We start from the raw sequence: 19168 nt of genomic DNA on the forward strand, positions 1-19168 counted from the left end.
GAGATATTACATTACATTTAAATCATACATATATTTGTAAATAGCTGAGGTCCAAGCATTGATCCCTGTGACACCCCACTAATCACTGCCTGCCACTTGGAAAAAGCCCACTTATTCCTACTCTGTTTCCTGTCTGCCAACCAGTTTTCTATTCATCTCAATACACTACCCCCAATCCCATGCACTTCAATTCCACATGATAATCTCTTATCTGGGGCCTTATCAAACCTTCTGAAAGACCAAATAGACCACATCCATTGGCTCCCCCTCATAAACTCTACATCCTCAAAGAATTCCAGTAGATATGTCAAGCATGATTTCCCTTTCATAAATCCATGCTGACTCTGTCCAATCCCCGCTACTGACGTCAGGCTGACTGCTCTAAAATTCCTTGTTTTCTCTCTACCTTCCTTTTTAAAAAGTGGGATTACATTAGTTACCCTCAAATCTGTATGAACTGTACAAAAGTCTAAAGAACTTTGGAAGATGAACACCAATTTCTAGGGCCACTGCCTTTTGTACTCTGGGATGTAGACTATCAGGTTCTGGGGATTTATTGGCCTTTGATTAGATAAACAGCAAATGATACAGGGAATGCACAAAACTGTGATAAGTAGGTCTGGTTTGAACACACACCAGTACAGCCACAGGTTAATCTAGGTTGCAACTTTTCAATATTTTTATCTCCTTACTATAATGGGTTACTTAAGGTGTGCACAACATTCCAGTTTAGATCTAATTTAGGTCTTGTATCAGTCCACAATTACACCCCCCCCCCCCCCCCCCCACACACCTTGTCTGTGTTGTTACAACTACAGCAGATGTTATATATACTGAGCAAATCCAAGAGGGAAGCTTGTCTTAATAATTATTATACCTCTTTTTTTTGTATTTTCTGAAAACTAAGAAAATAAAATTGATCCCAGGAACATAGAGGGTGGCATTCTCTCAGCTGGAGCTGGCTGGAGAATCCGCGCGAATCGCGCCACACCACCCTGACATCACGCGATTCTCCGCAGAGTGTGGAATTGTCGCCGTTGGTGCCAGCGTGATTGGCGCAGCGCCGGTCAGGGGCCGCTCTACGCAGCCGGCCCGCCGGTTCTCACCCCGGGATCGGCCGAGCGGCTGTCGTTTAAATGCCGGGTCCCACCGGTGCCGTCCACACCTGCTCTCAGCTGGTGGGAACTCGGCGTGGAAGGGTTGGGGGGCGGCCTGTGGTGGGTGGTGGGGGGAGAGGGGTCCGACCCCAGGGGGCCTCCGATGTGGCTTGACCCGCGATCGGGGCCCACTGATCGGCAGGCCGGCCTCTGCCTGGGGGCCTCCTTTCTTCCGTGACGGCCCCTGTAGTCATGCGCCATGTTGTGTCGGAGCCGGCGCGTGAATCGCTCCAGTGGCGTGCTGGCCCCCTGTAGGGGCCAGAATTGATGATCCTGAGGCCGTGTTGACGCCGTCGAGAAATGCGATGGCGTTTCCGACAGCATCAACACTTAGCCTCAGGAACACAGAATCCAGCCCTGAATTCCAACAAAACTTTACAGATTTAAAAAATTGAAAGATTTGTTAACAAGAAGGAAGGAAGGTTTAGGTATACCAGATCAATATTACCCTGCTAAAACAATCATACAAAATATCTCCACCATCACCCCACTTCTCCGATCCCCCCCAAAAAAGAAAACGTGACTCAGTCAGAACACACAAGTTAAAAACAACTACGAGTCAACAGTCCCTTATAAATTTTTTACTCTTAAAAATCCAGAAATGTATATCACACAAATTCTCAAACTCGCTTCCACTCTGCTGTGGAAATCCCAAGAAAATTCAGGAACAAGACAGCTTTCTGAAATAAAGACTTCACTGATTTATGGGTGGCTGCTTCAGACATTCCACCTTCTATTAGTATAGAGTTGTTCCCAGGATGTCTTCCTCATACAGCTAACACAAGTCAGCACATCAGCTTTCCTTAAATATCCTCTTTTCCTTTCATCTTCGATTCCATTGTCCTCCATACCTCTTTGATCTAACTTTTCCAAAATATAAAAATATTGTGGCATAACACTGGGAAGTTCTGAGAACTTCCATCCCAGGCAACATTCTGGCGAATCTCCTCTGCACTCCCTCCAGTGAAATCACATCTTTCCGAGAATGTGACCAGAATTGCACATACAGCTGTGGCCTCACCAAAGTTCTATACGACTCCAACAAGACCTCCCTGCTTTTATAATCTATACCTCAATTGATAAAGGTAAGTGTCCCATTTACTTTTTTCACCACCCTCTTACCCTCCGAGATCTATGGACAAACATGCTAGTACCCCAATGAGCACTTGGCACATCATAACGTTCAAGGCTATGGGCCAAGTGCTGATAAATGGGATTAGGTATTAGGTCAGGTGTTTTTCATGTGTCAGTGCAGCCTTGATGGACCAAAGGGCCTCTTATGGACTGTATTCTATGTTTTCTGTGTGATTTTATGTTTTCTTACTGCCTGTACCTTCAGGTCAAATAAAATTTAATGCTCTTCCCTTCTTTTCTTATGAAATCTTTAAGTTGTAAAAGTTCCTTACTCCCCTTTGAAATTTAACAGCTGAAAGTCCTTGTCTATTTCCATTGCAGAATTCCAAACCTAACTTAAACTTAAGACTATTTCCCCATGGTTCTCATTACAAATGTATCCATTTAGTACCTTTCCCCTTTCATCTCTCAACTCTCCCAAACAAGTTGTCTCGATTAAACTTTCTCTTGCTTAATTAAATCATTTCCACAGTCTTCTTTGCAGAATAACACAATATTCCCCCCAAAATATTTTCTAAATACACAGAATAACACAATATTCCCCCCAAAATATTTTCTAAGTACAAAGTGCTGACACTTTTATTTCTGCGTAGTAAGGTCCTTCTACTCCATTAAGAACCTAATTATTTATGATACACTTGAAAGACAAGGAAATAAAATATCTTATGTTGGTTCTTGCCTGCAAGTCAAATGTTGTGTTTAAAGTTTCATGATGAGTTAGCAGACATAATTTAGGCTGATTTAAGGGAGTGCTGCATTGTTGCAGGTGGAACTTTTGGAATGAGGAGTTAAACTGAAGCCTCTACTGCTTGTTCAGGTGGATTTGAGAAGATTCTGCTCTACAAATCAAAACTAAATAGCTGGTCATTGACTTCAGGAAATGAGTATCGTACACTCCCTTGTCTGCATCAATGGTGCCGAGGTAGAGATGGTTGATAGCTTCAAATTCCTAGGCATGCATATCACTAACCATCTGTCTTGATCCACCCACGTTGACACTACGACCAAGAAAGCACAACAGCGCCTATACTTACTCAGGAAACTGAGGAAATTTGGCATGTCCACATTGACTCTTACCAATAATAATATTTGATAATCTTTATTATTGCCACAAATAGGGTTACATTAACACCACAATAAAGTTACTGTGAAAAGCCCCTAGTTGCCACACTCCGGCATGTGTTCGGGTACACGGGGCAGCACGGTGGCACAGTGGTTAGCATTGCAGCCTATGGCGCTGAGGACCCGGGTTCGAATCCCGGCCCTGAGTCACTGTCCGTGTGGAGTTTGCACGTTCTCCCCGTGTTTGTGTGGGGTTCACCCCCACAACCCAAAGATGTGCAGGTTAGGTGGATTGGCCACGCTAAAATTGCCCCTTAATTGGAAAAAATAATTGGGTACTCTAAATTTATTTATTTTTTTAAAAATGTGTTCGGGTACACAGAGGGAGAATTCAGAATGCCCAATTCACCTAACAAGCACACCTTTCGGAACTTGTGGGAGGAAACCAGAGCACCTGGAGGAAACACATGCCGACACGGGGAGAACGTGGAGACTCCGCATAGACAGTGACCCAAGCGGGAATCGAACCTGGGACCCTGCCACTGTGAAGCAACAGTGCTAACCACTGTGCTATCGTGCCACCCATAATGCACCATAGAAAGCATGCTATCTGGCTGCATCACAGTCTGGTATGGCAACTGCTCGGCCCAAGGCTGTAAGAAACTACAGAGAGTCGTGAACACAGCCCAGCCCATCACGCGAACCTGCCTATCATCCATTGACTCTGTCTACACCTCTCGCTGCCTTGGGAAAGCAAGCAGATCTCTCACAAGTCCCATGAATAGCGGGTAGCATAATCAAAGACCCCTCACACCCGGTTTATTCTCTCTTCCAGCCTCTTCCATCGGGCAGGAGATATAAAAGTCTGAGAACACTCACCAACAGATTCAAAAACAGCTTCCCCGTTGCCACACTCCTGAATGACTCACTTATGGACTGAACTGATCTCTCCCTGCATCTTTTCTACTGAGTAGCACTTATCTCTGTACGCTTCACCCTATGTCTATGTATTTACATTGTGTATTTATCGTATGTTCTATGTCTTTCATGATGTGGAGATGCTGGCGTTGGACTGGGGTGAGCACAGTAAGAAGTCTTACAACACCAGGTTAAAGTCCAACAGGTTTGTTTCAAACACGAGCCTTCGGAGCGCAGCTACTTCCTCAGGTGAATGGAGAGGTATGATCCAGAAACATTTATATAGACAAAGTTAGAGATGCCGGACAATGCTTGGAATGCGAGCATTTGCAGGTAATCAAATCATTACAGATCCAGAGAGAGGGATAATCACAAGTTAAAGAGGTGATCACCAGGCAGGAATGTTCCCTTCCAGTCGGGGAACACTTCAGCAGTCAAGGGCATTCAGCCTCGGATCTCCGGGTAAGCGTTCTTCAAGGCAGCCTTCAGGACATGCGACAACGCAGAATTGCCGAGCAAAACCTTATAGCTAAGTTCCGCACGCATGAGTGCGGCCTCAACCGGGATCTTGCATTCATGTCGCATTACATCCACCCCTCACCATCTGGCCTGGACTTGCAAAATTCCACCAACTATTCTGGCTTGAGACAATTCACACCTCTTTAACCTGTATAGTTGCATCATCACCTCACGGCTCTTAAATTTAATCCCTCTGCTAATGAACGCTAGCACACCATAGGCCTTCTTCACAGCTCTATCCACTTTAGTGGCAACATTCAAAGATCTATGAACATAGACCCCAAGATCTCTCTGCTTCTCCACATTGCCAAGAACCCTACCGTTAACCCTGTATTCCGCATTCATATTTGTCCTTCCAAAATGGACAACCTCACACTTTTCAGGGTTAACTTCATCTGCCACTTCTCAGCCCAGCTCTGCATCCTATCTATGTCTCTTTGCAACCTACAACAGCCCTCCTCACTATCCACAACTCCACCAATCTTCGTATCGTCTGCAAATTTACTGACCCACCCTTCAACGCCCTCATCCAAGTCATTAATGAAAATCACAAACAGCAGAGGACCCAGAACTGATCCCTGCGGTACGCCACTGGTAACTGGGCTCCAGGCTGAATATTTGCCATCCACCACCACTCTCTGACTTCTATTGGTTAGCCAGTTCGTTATCCAACTGGCCAAATTTCCCACTATCCCATGCCTCCTTACTTTCTGCATAAGCCTACCATGGGGAACCTTATCAAATGCCTTTCTAAAATCCATGTACACTACATCCACTGTTTTACCTTCATCCACATGCTTGGTCACCTCCTCAAAGAATTCAATAAGACTTGTAAGGCAAGACCTACCCCTCACAAATCCGTGCTGACTATCGCTAATCAAGCAGTGTCTTTCCAGATGCTCAGAAATCCTATCCCTCAGTACCCTTTCCATTACTTTGCCTACCACCGAAGTAAGACTAACTGGCCTGTAATTCCCTGGGTTATCCCTATTCCCTTTTTTGAACAGGGGCACGATATTCGCCACTCTCCAATCCCCTGGTACCACCCCTGTTGACAGTGAGGACGAAAATATCATTGCCAACGGCTCTGCAATTTCATCTCTTACTTCCCATAAAACCCTTGGATATATCCCATCAGGCCCGGGGGACTTGTCTATCCTCAAGTTTTTCAAAATGCCCAACACATCTTCCTTCCTAACAAGTATCTCCTTGAGCTTACCAGTCTGTTTCATACTGTCCTCTCCAACAATATGGCCCCTCTCATTTGTAAATACTGAAGAAAAGTACTCGTTCAAGACCTCTCCTATCTCTTCAGACTCAATACACAATCTCCCGCTACTGTCCTTGACCGGGCCTACCCTCGCTCTAGTCATTCTCATATTTCTCACATATGTGTAAAAGGCCTTGGCGTTTTCCTTGATCCTACTGGCCAAAGATTTTTCATGCCCTCTCTTAGCTCTCCTAATCCCTTTCTTCAGTTCCATCCTGTCTGTCTTGTATCCCTCCAACGCCCTGTCTGAACCTTGTTTCCTCAGCCTTACATAAGTCTCCTTCTTCACCTTAACAAGACATTCAACCTCTCTTGTCAACCATGGTTCTCTCACTCGACCATCTCTTCCCTGCCTGACAGGGAGATACATATCAAGGACACGTGGTACCTGTTCCTTGAACAAGTTCCACATTTCACTTGTGTCCTTCCCTGACAGCCTATGTTCCCAACTTATGCACTTCAATTCTTTTCTGACAGCATCGTATTTACCCTTCCCCCAATTGTAAACCTTGCCCTGTTGCACGCACCTATCCCTCTCCATTACTAAAGTGACAGTCACAGAATTGCGGTCACTATCTCCAAAATGCTCCCCCACTAACAAATCTATCATTTGCCCTGGTTCATTACCAAGTACGAAGTCGAATATGGCCTCCCCTCTGGTCGGACAATCTACATACTGTGTTAGAAAAGCTTCCTGGACACACTGCACAAACACTACCCCATCCAAACTATTTGATCTAAAGAGTTTCCACTCAATGTTTGGGAAGTTGAAGTCACCCATGACTACTACCCTGTGACTTCTGCACCTTTCCAAAATCTGTTTCCCAATCTGTTCCTCCACATCTCTGCTGCTATTGGGGGGCCTATAGAAAACTCCCAACAAGGTGACTGTTCCTTTCCTATTTCTGACCAACCCATACTACCTCAGTAGGCAGATCCTCCTCGAACTGCCTTTCTGCAGCTGTTATACTATCTCTAATTAACAATGCCACCCCCCCCCCCCCCCCCCCACCTATTTTACCATCCTCCCTAATCTTATTGAAACATCTATAACCAGGGACCTCCAACAACCATTTCTGCCCCTCTTCTATCCAAGTTTCCGTGATGGCCACAACATCGTAGTCCCAAGTACCGATCCATGCCTTAAGTTCACCCACCTTATTCCTAATGCTTCTTGCGTTGAAGTATACACACTTCAACCCATCTCCTTGCCTGCAAGTACTCTCCTTTGTCAGTGTTACCGTCCCCACTGCCTCACTACACCCTTTGGCATCCTGAATATCGGCTACCTTAGTTGCTGGACTACAAATCCGGTTCCCATTCCCCTGCCAAATTAGTTTAAACCCTCCCAAAGAGCCAAAGAGTACTAGAAAACCTCCCTCCCAGGATATTGGTGCCCCTCTGGTTCAGATGCAACCCGTCCTGCTTGTACAGGTCGCAACTTCCCCAGAATGCGCTCCAATTATCCAAATACCTGAAGCCCTCCCTCCTACACCATTCCTGCAGCCACATGTTCAACTGCACTCTCTCCCTATTCCTCGCCTCGCTAACACGTGGCACTGGCAACAAACCAGAGATGCCAACTCTGTCTGTCCTGGCTTTTAACTTCCAGCCTAACTCCCTAAACTTGTTTATTACATACACACCCCTTTTCCTACCTACGTTGTTGGTACCAATGTGCACCACGACTTCTGGCTGGTCACCCTCCCTCTTCAGGATCCTGAAGACACGACCCGAGACATCCCTGGCCCTGGCACCCAGGAGGCAACATACTTTCCGGAAGTCTCGCGCGAGACCACAGAATCTCCTATCTATTCCCCTAACCATTGAATCTCCTATTACTATTGCTTTTCTATTCTCCCCCTTCCCTTCTGAGCCCCAGAGCTAGACTCCGTGCCCGAGGCCTGGCCACTAGGGCCTACCCCCGGTAGGTCATCCCTCCCAACAGCATCCAAAATGGTATACTTGTTTTGAAGGGGAACGGCCATGAGGGATCCCTGCACTGTCTCCCTGTTTGTTTTCCTTCCCCTGACTGTAACCCAGCTACTCCTGTCTTGTACCTTGGGTGTGGCAACCTCCCTGTAACTCTTCTCTATAACCCCCTCTGCCTCCCGGATGATCCAAAGTTTATCCAGCTCCAGCTCCAGTTCCCTAACACAGTCTCTGAGGAGCTGGAGTTGGGTGCACTTCCCGCAGGTATAGTCAGCGGGGACACCGGTGGTATCCCTCATCACCCACATCCTACAGGAGGAGCATGCAACTGCCCTAGCCTCCATCCCCTCTTACCTTACAGAATATAGCTGCCCTGTGGACCTACTGGACCTCCGCCCTCCGACTCTGCTCCCAGTCAGCTGCATTCTCTGTTACCTCCTGGCTCCCTTCTCACTCTTTGCGGAAATGAAATGAAAGGAGCACCTTGCTCCCTCCTCACCTATCTCCATCAGTCACCAAACTCTCACAATAGCACTCAAATGCGCCAAATTCAGCACTCCCTCATTAACAAAATCTCACAATAGCACTCAAATGCACCAAATGCAGCACTCCTTCAGTCACCAAACTCTCACTATAGCACTAAAATGCACCCCTCAGTCACCAAACTCTCACAATAGCACTCAAATGCACCAAATCCAGCACTCCCTCAATTACCAAACTCTCACAATAGCACTCAAATGCACCAAATTCAGCGCTCCCTCAGTCACCAAACTCTCACAATAGCACTCAAATGCACCAAATTCAGCACTCCCTCAGTCACCAAACTCTCACAATAGCACTCAAATGCACCAAATTCAGCACTCAGTGCAAACAAAGTCTGCACTGTAGCTGGATCCCTTTTATGCTGTGAATCTAGCCTCTGAAAACTGGCCTAATCTAATTAACTAATTAACAAGCTCCAGCTGCAAGTACCTACAAGTGAACCTTTGTTTAAAGCTGATTGAAAATTCACCTTCTTCTAAACCAAACAGCAACTTTTAAGTTAATTAACTAAATAAAAGAAAGACTAGACTTTAGATGAAAATTAACCCTTATACTCCCTCAGTCACCAAACTCTCACAACAGCACTCAAATGCACCAAATTCAGCACTCAGTACAAACATCTTTGGGTTGTGGAGGTGAAACCCATGCAGATATGGGGAGAATGGGCAAACTCCACACGGACAGTGACCCAGGGCCGGGATATGAACCCGGGTCCTCAGCGCCGCAGTCCCAGTGCTATCCACTGCTCCACATGCCACCTCTTTGCGCTACAAAAGCTAGTGATTCCAAGCAAACCTGTTGGGCTTTAACCTGGTGTTGTAAGACTTCTTACTGTGCCCAACCCAGTCCAATGCTGGCATCTCCACATCAGAATTATTATGGTGCAGAAGGAGGCCATTTAATCCATCGTGTCTGCACCAGCTCTCCAAATACAGATCATGACATAGTGCCATTTCCCTGCTTTTTCCCTGTGCCCCTGCACATTGTTTCTATTCAAGTAATCATCTAATGTCCTCTTGAATGCCTCAATTAAAATGCCTCCACCACACTTGCAGGCAGTGCATTCCAGACCCAAACCACTCGTCCTGTGAAAAAGCTTTTTCTCCCATCAAATTTGCTGCTTTTGCACATCTGTGCCTTCTCGTTCTTAATCCATTTATAACCGGGAACAGTTTCTCCCCATCTATTCTTCCAGCCCCCTTATGATTTTGAACATCTCTATCAAATCTCCTCTTAGCTTTCTTCAATTCAAGGAGAAAAGTCCCAACATCTCCAATCTATCCTCATTAATGAAGTTTCTCATCACTGGAACCATTCTTATAAACCCCTTCTGTACTCTCTCCAATGCGGTCACAACTTTCCTATAGTGTGGAACCCAGAACAATATTCCAACTGAGATCTAACTAGTGACTTCAATAAGTTCAGCATAAACCTCCTTGCACTTACATTCTATACCAGTGGTTTTCAAACTTTTGTTCCTGGGACCCAATTTTACCAACTGGCTGACCGTCGTGACCCACATTTTTCTCCCCCATACAAAAAGTATACTCGAGAATAGACTTTTTCATGCTGGGTAAGGCGCTATTGGCTGGGGTTAGGAGGTCAGAGTACTGAGCAACTATGATTTTGGACCATGCTCTGCATTGGTTGGAGAAGGGTATGGCTCAGAGGCCAAGGTGGAGAATGGATGTGAGGTTGTTAGCGGACCGGAGTTTTTGTGATGAGATCGGGAAGGTGACCGAGGAATACATGGGGTTTAATTGCACGGGGGAAATTTAGCAGTTGGTGGTTTGGGAGGCTCTGAAAGCAGTGGGGAGGAGGGGAGACGATTTTGTTCAAGGCTAAGGTGGACAAAGAGGGGAGAGAGAATGCCAAATACTGATAGAGGAGATTCTGGAGCAGGACAGGAGGTCCGCGGGAGACCCGGACCCAGCCCCTTGGCCAAGAGGAAGGAGTTCAGGCGAGGTTCGACAAGTTTTCCTCATGGAAGGAGTACGCCAGTTGAGAATGATGAGGGGTGCAGTCTACAAGTGCGGGGAGAAGGCAGGGTGGATGCTGGCCGGTCAGCATCAGAGGGAGGCTGCGGCAAGAGAGATAGTTCAGGTACAGGACAAGATGAGGAAGCTGGTGGTGGCCCTAGAGCAGATCAATAAATTATTTGAGGAGTTTTATAAGGAGCGAGATAGGTTGGAGCCACTGGGGGAGGAGTATGAGATGAGGGAGGTCCTGGACGGGTTGGAGTATGGGTTGGCACAGGGAGAAGGGTTTAGGTACCTGCAGGCTCGATATTTCGCAAGGAAGGTTTTCCCAAACTTCCAGATAGTGCCGATCTCCTCGTTGCTGGAGGCGATGCTGTCAGAAGGAGGGCTGGAGAGGGGGAGTTGTTTTGGCAATCTACGGGAGGATCCTGGAGGAGGAAAGGTGTCTATGGATGGGATTAAGGCAAAGTGGGAGGAGGAACTGGAGGGGTTGGAAGAGGGACTGTGGTGTAAGGTGCTGCAGAGGGTAAATGCCTCAAGCTTGTGTGTGAGGCTGAGACTGATACAGTTGAAAGTCATGCATAGGGCGCACCTCACAAAATCAAGGATGAGCCGGCCGTTCGAAGGAGTGGAGAATGTCTGTGAGTGATGTGGGAGGGGCCCCGCGAACCATGTTCATTTGTTTTGGTCCTGCCCGAAGTGGGAAAGGTTTCGGAGGACGGTATTCAGCACAATCTCAGGGGTCTTGCACAGGGATGTGGAGCCTTTTATCCAAGAGATGAATGTTATAAGGATGTTATGGTGCCTCTGGTGTAACTTGAGATTGGGGAGCTATGTCTTGGCGCATGCCCAATTGTGGCGCGAAAATCCAAACCATTTTTCTTCTGGTGGTCTGTGCAGTGGCAAAAATTTATTTTAAACTATGTTTCTGCAATGCACAGGGAACTTATCATCCCATCAAAAGGAAGAAGATCCTGGGTTGGATTCTCTGTCGGTAGGATCCTCCACTTCACCGGTTTCCGTGGATTTCCCGACGGGTGCCCACAATGGGAAACTCCATTAGCCAGGTGCCAGGACGGGGTATCTCACTGCCGGTGGGGGCACGCCACACCAGAAATCCCACTACTTACCTTTTCCTAAGAAGGAGAAAGTAGACATAACTGTGTTACAGGAGACCCATTTAGATGACAAGGAGCACTTAAAGTTACAGTGGGAAAAGGTGGGGCAGATCTTTTTTCCCTCCTTTTCGATACACTGCAGAGGAGTAGCAAAAATGTTCCCTTCAAGGTGGAGAATTGTTATGCCAGAATTGATTATTTCTTTGTGCCAAGGCCAAACTTAGATTTGGTGTCCTCCTGCTCTATAGATAGCATTGTGATCTCTGACCATGCTCCTGTCTTCCTGTAGTTTTTGCTTGAAGGCTTTGTAATGTTCTTGTCGGATGGCCTGATTTATATTACAAGAACACTTTTAGCTAAAGCTATAAAGGATTTATTGACATTAACTGTGGGTAAACTATATACAAAACAACAGCTGAGTAACAGTAAGATCATGCACAAGCAACCTCTCTCCAGCTTCCTCCAGCCAGTCTGAGGGGTCACCTGACTCTAACATTCACTTATATACGAGGGAAACTCCTAGTGGGCAGTTGGTGAATTACAACACAACCATGATATCACTACAGGCTTGCTCCCTCGATCTAGATCATGGCATTTTGACGCCTCCCTGCTTGGATAAACCCTTTACTATGTGTTTAAAGAAGGACTTTGAGTTTTTTTACTCAGTCAATTCCCCTTCTGATCTTACCCCCTTGCAAGGCTTATGCTAGGTGGTTGGTTTTCCCTTATCTAAGGTGCAGAATGCTGGAGAACCAGCGCTGGTTGGCATTTAGATTGGCTGGTGTGGAGTAGGAATATAGGAGGATGTCTAGCAGACAACTGTTGAGGGAGGTTAATGCAGCTAGGGTGGCTTTTGATCCTTTGCTGACATAGCTAGTTGAGAGGAGTAGAAAGTTCACAAAGCAAAAATTCTATGAGTTTGGAAATAAACCGAGTAAATACTTGTTTTATTTACTATGAAGAGGGCTTGCTTTCGGGCCATGAGGACATTACTTGGGCGTTCAGGGATTTTTATGCTGAATGATATAAATCGGGTCAGTCTGGTGATGTGTTGACATAAATGGAATATGGAGCGATTGTTTCCTTCGTTTGAGCTTCCTGTGGCTTCAGAGGATCAATTTTCGGTCCTTAATGCTTCTACCTCTAATAGTGAAGTGGCTGTGGCTATTAGAAAGCTCCAGCCAGGCATAAATCCTGGGCCAGATGATTTTGGACGTGGGTTTTACAGGGAATTTAAGGATCTGTTAATAGATCCATTAGTTGGTATGTACGTCATTCTTTTGAGAGGGGTCTGTTATTACTGACACTCCAAGAAGCAAGTATTTCCCTGATTTTGAAGGCAGACAAGAAGCCGGAGAAGTGTTCCTCCTATAGGCCAATCTGACTTTGATTTGTAATTGTTGGTTGAGGTATTGGCACAACGGTTACGGGGAATTCTGATAATCATCTTGGAGGACCAGATTAGATTCATCAGGGGTCAGTTTTCTAGCAATAATGTGAGAAGGTTATTGTGTGATTCAGGTTTTTCAGAGGCGGGCATTGAATGGGTGAGTGATTTCCTTGAATGCAGAGAAAGCTTTCGACAGGGCGGAGTAGAATTGTTTAAATTATACTTTGCGGAGATTTTGGCTGGGTGGGGGGATGTCAGGATATTTGGAAAGCCAAAGTGCTATCCATCAGAGTCAGCATGGCTTTATGAAGGGCAAATCAGGTTTGACTAATCTGCTTGAGTTCTTCGACGATATAAAGTGGAAGCAAAGTGGATAATGGGGATCCTGTAGATGTAGTATCTGGACTTCCATTTGATGAGGTGCTGCACAGAAGATGGATTCACAAGGTTGGATCACATGGGATTAGGGGTAATTTATTAGCAAGGATAGAAGACTGGCTGATGGATATGAGACAGAGAGTTGGGATAAATGGGTCTTTTTCTGGATGGTAAGATGTAACCAGTGAGGTTCCACAGGGTTCGGTCCTTGGGCGCCAGCTATTTACATTCTATATTAACGACTTGGATACAGGATAGAAGGTTCTATAGCCAAATTTCCAGATGACAGAAAAATAGGCGGGACAGTAAGTTGCATTCCAATTGGTCTTGTGTAGTTAAGGAGCTTGAGAGGATATTTTATAAGGCCTTAGAATTTGATTATTTTTTCCCTAACCCTTGGTCTTCCAGATAGGAGAATTATTGACATTAATGAAAAAAGGCTTTACAACATCCTACCTTTTGTTGCTTGTAAAAATATCCTCTGCTCCAGGATCAGTGACCAGTATCCTTCAATTCAAAACTGACATGAAATAGTCATGGAGTGTATCCCGATGAAATTCCTGACATCTGTGCTCTGCTCGAAATCCGATGCATTCCAGAAAGCGTGGGACCTCCTATCTCAAATGTATAGGCTCCGCTTTGTCTAACCTGCCATGAGCCATATTGCAAGTCATAATCTTGCTATACATAAAGGTGTGGAGCTTGATATATTGGGCGGGATTCTCCTACCCGGCATCAATCCCACCTCCGCCGTGTCCCGAATTCTCCGCCACCAGAGATTCGGCAGGGGTGGGAATCGCGCCACGCTGGTCGCCCCCCCCCCCCCCCCCCCCCCTCCGGTGATTCTCCGGCCCGCAATGGGCCAAAGTCCCGCCGCTGTCAAGCCTCTCCCACCGGCGGGAATCAAAACACCTACCTGACCGGCGGGACAGGCGGCGCGAGCGGGCTCCGGGATCTTGGGGGGGGGGGGGGGGGGGGCGTGGGGCAATCTGGCCCCAGGGAGTGCCCCCACGGTGGCCTGGCCCGTGATCGGGGCCCGTCGATAGGCAGGTGGGCCTGTGTCGTGGGGGCACTCTTTTCCTTCTGCCTTCGCCTTCGGCCCGACGCTGGAGTGATTCACGCCACTCCATCATGCCAGGACCCCCCACCCCGTCAGGTAGGGGAGAATCCCGGCCATCATCTTCTTTATATGGCCTTATTGTCTTTCTCACCATTTTTGATTGATCCGGTGTTAAAATTGGAGGCATTATTTCTTGAGGACAGCTGTTGTGAATTTATCCTGTTTTGCTTGTTCTTACATTTGCAGAAATGTTTGTCCTGTACTGTGCCGGTTGTGCTTTGAAAACGTTGTTGCGTTGCTTGTAAAAATTTATAAAACTTGGATTTTAAAAAGTATTAAAAAATACAACGTTCTGTGTACTGATTCAACTGCACGGTAGTGCAGTGGTTAGCACAGTTGCTTCACAGCTCCAGGGTCCCAGGTTCGATTCCTGGCTTGGGTCACTGTCTATGCGGAGTGTGCACGTCCAAAGAATTTATCTTTTTTAAATTCGAGTACCCAATTCATTTTTTCCAATGAAGGGGCAATTTAGCGTGGCCAATCCACCTAGTTTGCACATTTTGGGTTGTGGGGGCGAAACCCACGCAAACACGGGGAGAATATGCAAACTCCACACGGACAGTGACCCAGAATTGAACCTGGGTATCGGCGCCGCGAGGCCGCAGTGCTAACCCACTGCGCCACCATGCTACCCGCCCACAATCCAAAGATGCACAGGTTAGGTGGATTGGGTATGCTAAATTGCCCTCCGAGTCCAAAAAAGGTTAGGTGGGGTTACAGGGATAGGGTGGAGGTGTGGGGATAAGCTGGAGGTATGGGTTTAGGCAGGGTGCGCTTTCCAAGGGATGGTGCAGACTCAATGGGCCGAATTGCCTCCTGCTGCACTGTAAATTCTATGATTCTATATCTGGGACTTGGTGGAGAGTTCTGTACAGTATTAGAGTTCTCTCCCTGTGAGAGCTGTATTAGAACCGAGAGTTGTATTGGAGGAGAGTGCTGCTTCGGGGGTTTATCTGGGTTAGTGCCCTCCATGCTTGAATCATGAATAAACAATTGTAACCCTTCCCTGAGCCTCCTGAGGTTAGTTCAAAGACGTTCACCCCCACTACCTCATTTATAAAATCTGATATTTCATTTTATTCCATTTCATTAAAATGAAAATCCAGCAACATTGATTTTAAAAAGCTTTATGAATAATAATGCAGAATTATATCAGCTACAAGCTGCTGATATATTTACATTATTTACATTAAATATTTCAAGTTAATATTAAGCTATTTATTATGGATGTCATTAATGTTTATACTTTGTAGAAGATCATTTTTATGAGATTGTGTGTCTCTAAAGGGACATTGTTCTCACTACCTGAGAGCTTCTTGGTTTTTGTTGTTTCTCCATTGGAATGATGATTGACAGGATTATTCAGGACTCGAGAAAGGAGCCAAGAAAATCCTTAAAATAGATGATGTAATGTCCATTATTACTGAGTACCGGGTTAGCACTGCAGTCTCACGGCGCTGAGGTCCCAGGTTCGATCCCGGCTCTGGGTCACTGTCCGTGTGGAGTTTGCACATTCTCCCCGTGTTTGCGTGGGTTTCGCCCCCACAACCCAAAGATGTGCAAGGTAGGTGGATTGAACACGCTAAATTGCCCCTTAATTGGAAAAAATTAATTGGGTACTCTAAATTTATTTAAAGAAAACAAAAACAAAAAATTACTGAGTACCGGATTTCCTCTGCCGAGGTAATGAGCATGTCTTGTTAAATTTAATTAATCATACCATCAACATAATACAAATAGCATTTATCGTTATAGTTACTTTTTGTTTTTAAATGTCTCCCATTCCCAGTCCAATTTTCCTCCTTCGCTTTGCTGAACGTTTTTACTTCTTGAAGAAGTGCAGTTCCAGAAGTGACAGTTGCATTTCGTTACCTCATTCAAATGGCCATTTTTCCATGGAACAACCAAGACTATAGGCAGGATTTTCCTTTTGGGACAGGAAATGGAAGATGGAGGAAACAGTCATTGGCCCCGATGTTCACACAGGATGTAAACTTATTTGCCTGTGATTTGGGTTTGGCAGCCAATTAACAGCTGCTGAGTTGGGAACAAAGGCAGGGCTGTTCAAGCATGAGCCGCAAACAGATCATTGTTGTGGCCTCAATTTCACTGCCTCGCCTTCAGGTGCAATATCTCAGGGGAGGCAGAGACCCGGAATCTGGTGCAGGTTCCTGGATGCAGACCTGAAGGTCCTCTTCAAGTTGGCACGGGAAGTGAAGGGAGGTCCTTTTCCTGGATGGTAACAGGAAGAAGCTACCCATCCAGGCTAAGCAAATCTGAATGGAGGTAGAAGATGGTCAGCAGGTGTGTGGTGCATAAAAACTGGATCCGTGTAGGAAAACGTCCTGTCAAGGTGAGCACAACCCACAGCCCTCAGGACAGGCCTCTGGGTATTCACCTTCCAGCAGACACACCAGCTGAGGAGCTTCACGGTGTATGCTGTTCCTTGACCATAGGACCATAGAAACTTCACAGTACAGAAGGAGGCCATTTGGCCCATCTTGCCTATGCCAACCCAAGCTGACCTTTCTAATTCCCACCTTCATATACCCGGCCTACAACCTGGAAAAATGTCACTTACTGATGCCTGAGAATGGCTCAGAACCATACTGCTGCTGGGGGTCTCTAACCATTGATACATGCAGCATTTAGTGAATCGAAACAGCTGGCATTGGCCATATAGGACACCAGTGTCTTATTTCTATTTTTCCCTACAGGAAAAATGGCCACAAAATGACTGGGAGAGCTGGGCCCAGACTGGAGGAGGAGAGGGGAGATTGTGGCATTGTCAATGGACTAGTAGCCCAGAGACCCAGGGCAATGTACTCAGGGCCCATGTTCAGATCCCAACCAGGTAGATGGTCTACCAAAGGCCTAACAAGCCATTCAGTTCAAGGGAAATTAAGACTGGCCCAACCAGTGACACCCACATTCCAGGACTGAATTTTTAAAAAAGAGATCCCTACCTTCTCATTATTACTGTCATGGAGGTGGAAACCATGGACATCATCAAGGTGCAGAACAAAAGAAATTTGGGCAAGATGTGTATCTATGGTGCAGATGATAATTAGCGAGTATGAGGTCAGATTGTAAGAGTGTATGCACCACACTCCTGCTGACTATCTCCATCCTGCGATGAAACTGAAATCCACTGCCTTTATACCCGTGAGGCCCCATCCATCTGGAATTGAATTTACTATCCATCTCTCTCAAAAAGGGCACTAGTAACCTGCAAAATGAAGTGGTATACTGCTGTTTTCAAAGTGCTACCAAGATCCGCAGCTCATCCTTGGAAGGAGCTCAATTGGGCCTTTAGCCAATTACTGTAATCAAAATCACAAGGCAACAAATCCAAATGACTTTAATTAACGTTCAGATGGGGTATGTGAACCCCTATTGCAGTGTTTTTCAAACTTTTGTTTCCGGGACTCACTTTTGCCAAACTTTGCTGGCTAACCTTCGCAACACACTGTTTCCGCTTACCTTTAATACGAAAGGTGAGCCTGCTTGGTCCTCATGATCTCATTCCAATCAGGTTCACAGGAGGAGAGGGCAACCCAACGAAGAAGGGCAAGTGGGTGAAGTGACAGTTGGTGACCATAGTGATCAGAATTCAGTTAGATTTAGTATGGCCATGGAAAAGGACAGTGATAAAGTAAGAGTAAAAATTTTGAATTGGGGAAAGGCAAATTTTCCAGAAATGAGAAGGGACTTGGCTGAGGTGGGCTGGCCAGCCCTGCTAGAGAATGAATCTGTGGAAAACCAATAAGAAGCACTAAAAAGCGAGATCCGAAATATACAAAGTAGATATGTCCCCTGCAAGAATAAGAGTGGTTTTGCCAAATCTAGCCCCGCCCTGGTTGTCTGGACCGGTTGTTCACGAGAGGCCATGGAGCTTTGTATACAGCTCACACCAGCACTGCTAGGTCCTGCCGTGGACTCACCTGGGCAGCTCTCTGCAGCAGATTCAGTTGTGAGATCCTGGCATATTTGTGTTTCTGGCATTCTCTCCCTTATTACAAAACGATCCATCTTCAGTTCTTAACAGTCATTTTGCTTGCTTGCTGGTCGCTACAAAATGGATTTTGCAGCCAAAGCATGGACGTACAAGGAAGGTGATGTCAGTGTATATGCCGGGCGCGTGACCTGTTCTTTACCACTGCTTGCTTCTGGCGGGAAGACTCCATTGTTCGTATTTAAAGGGCGGTCATGGCGACATCTTCTATTTAAAAGCCGGTCGTGGCCGGCATTCTGGAAAGTCGGTCATGACGGTTGGGTGCTTCGCCCGTAATCTGGAATGCCGCCACCGATCACTTTGCAACCATTTCAACAGCGACCCACGACCCACCTGTAGGTAGCGACCGCAATTTGAAAAACTCTGTTATAGTTTGATATTATATAGTGGCCATTCACAGTTATTGCTATTGCATGAATTCTATTCATTACAAATATTCATTGCAACTCAACAAGAGTCATGGCCAACTTAAGCCGATGACTCCACTTGCAGAGTGTGGGTTGGTGATTGCTGTGGGGTGGGGGCAGTGTTACCAATTCTACTAACTGCTGACAGTGGAGTTTGGTTAGTTTGAACACTATTTTATTTTTAATGAGATTTGTTTCAGGCTTGACTATATTCCAATGCTCCATC

Source organism: Scyliorhinus canicula, chromosome 17, assembly GCF_902713615.1.
Source record: "Scyliorhinus canicula chromosome 17, sScyCan1.1, whole genome shotgun sequence".
In the NCBI taxonomy this organism is placed as follows: domain Eukaryota; kingdom Metazoa; phylum Chordata; class Chondrichthyes; order Carcharhiniformes; family Scyliorhinidae; genus Scyliorhinus; species Scyliorhinus canicula.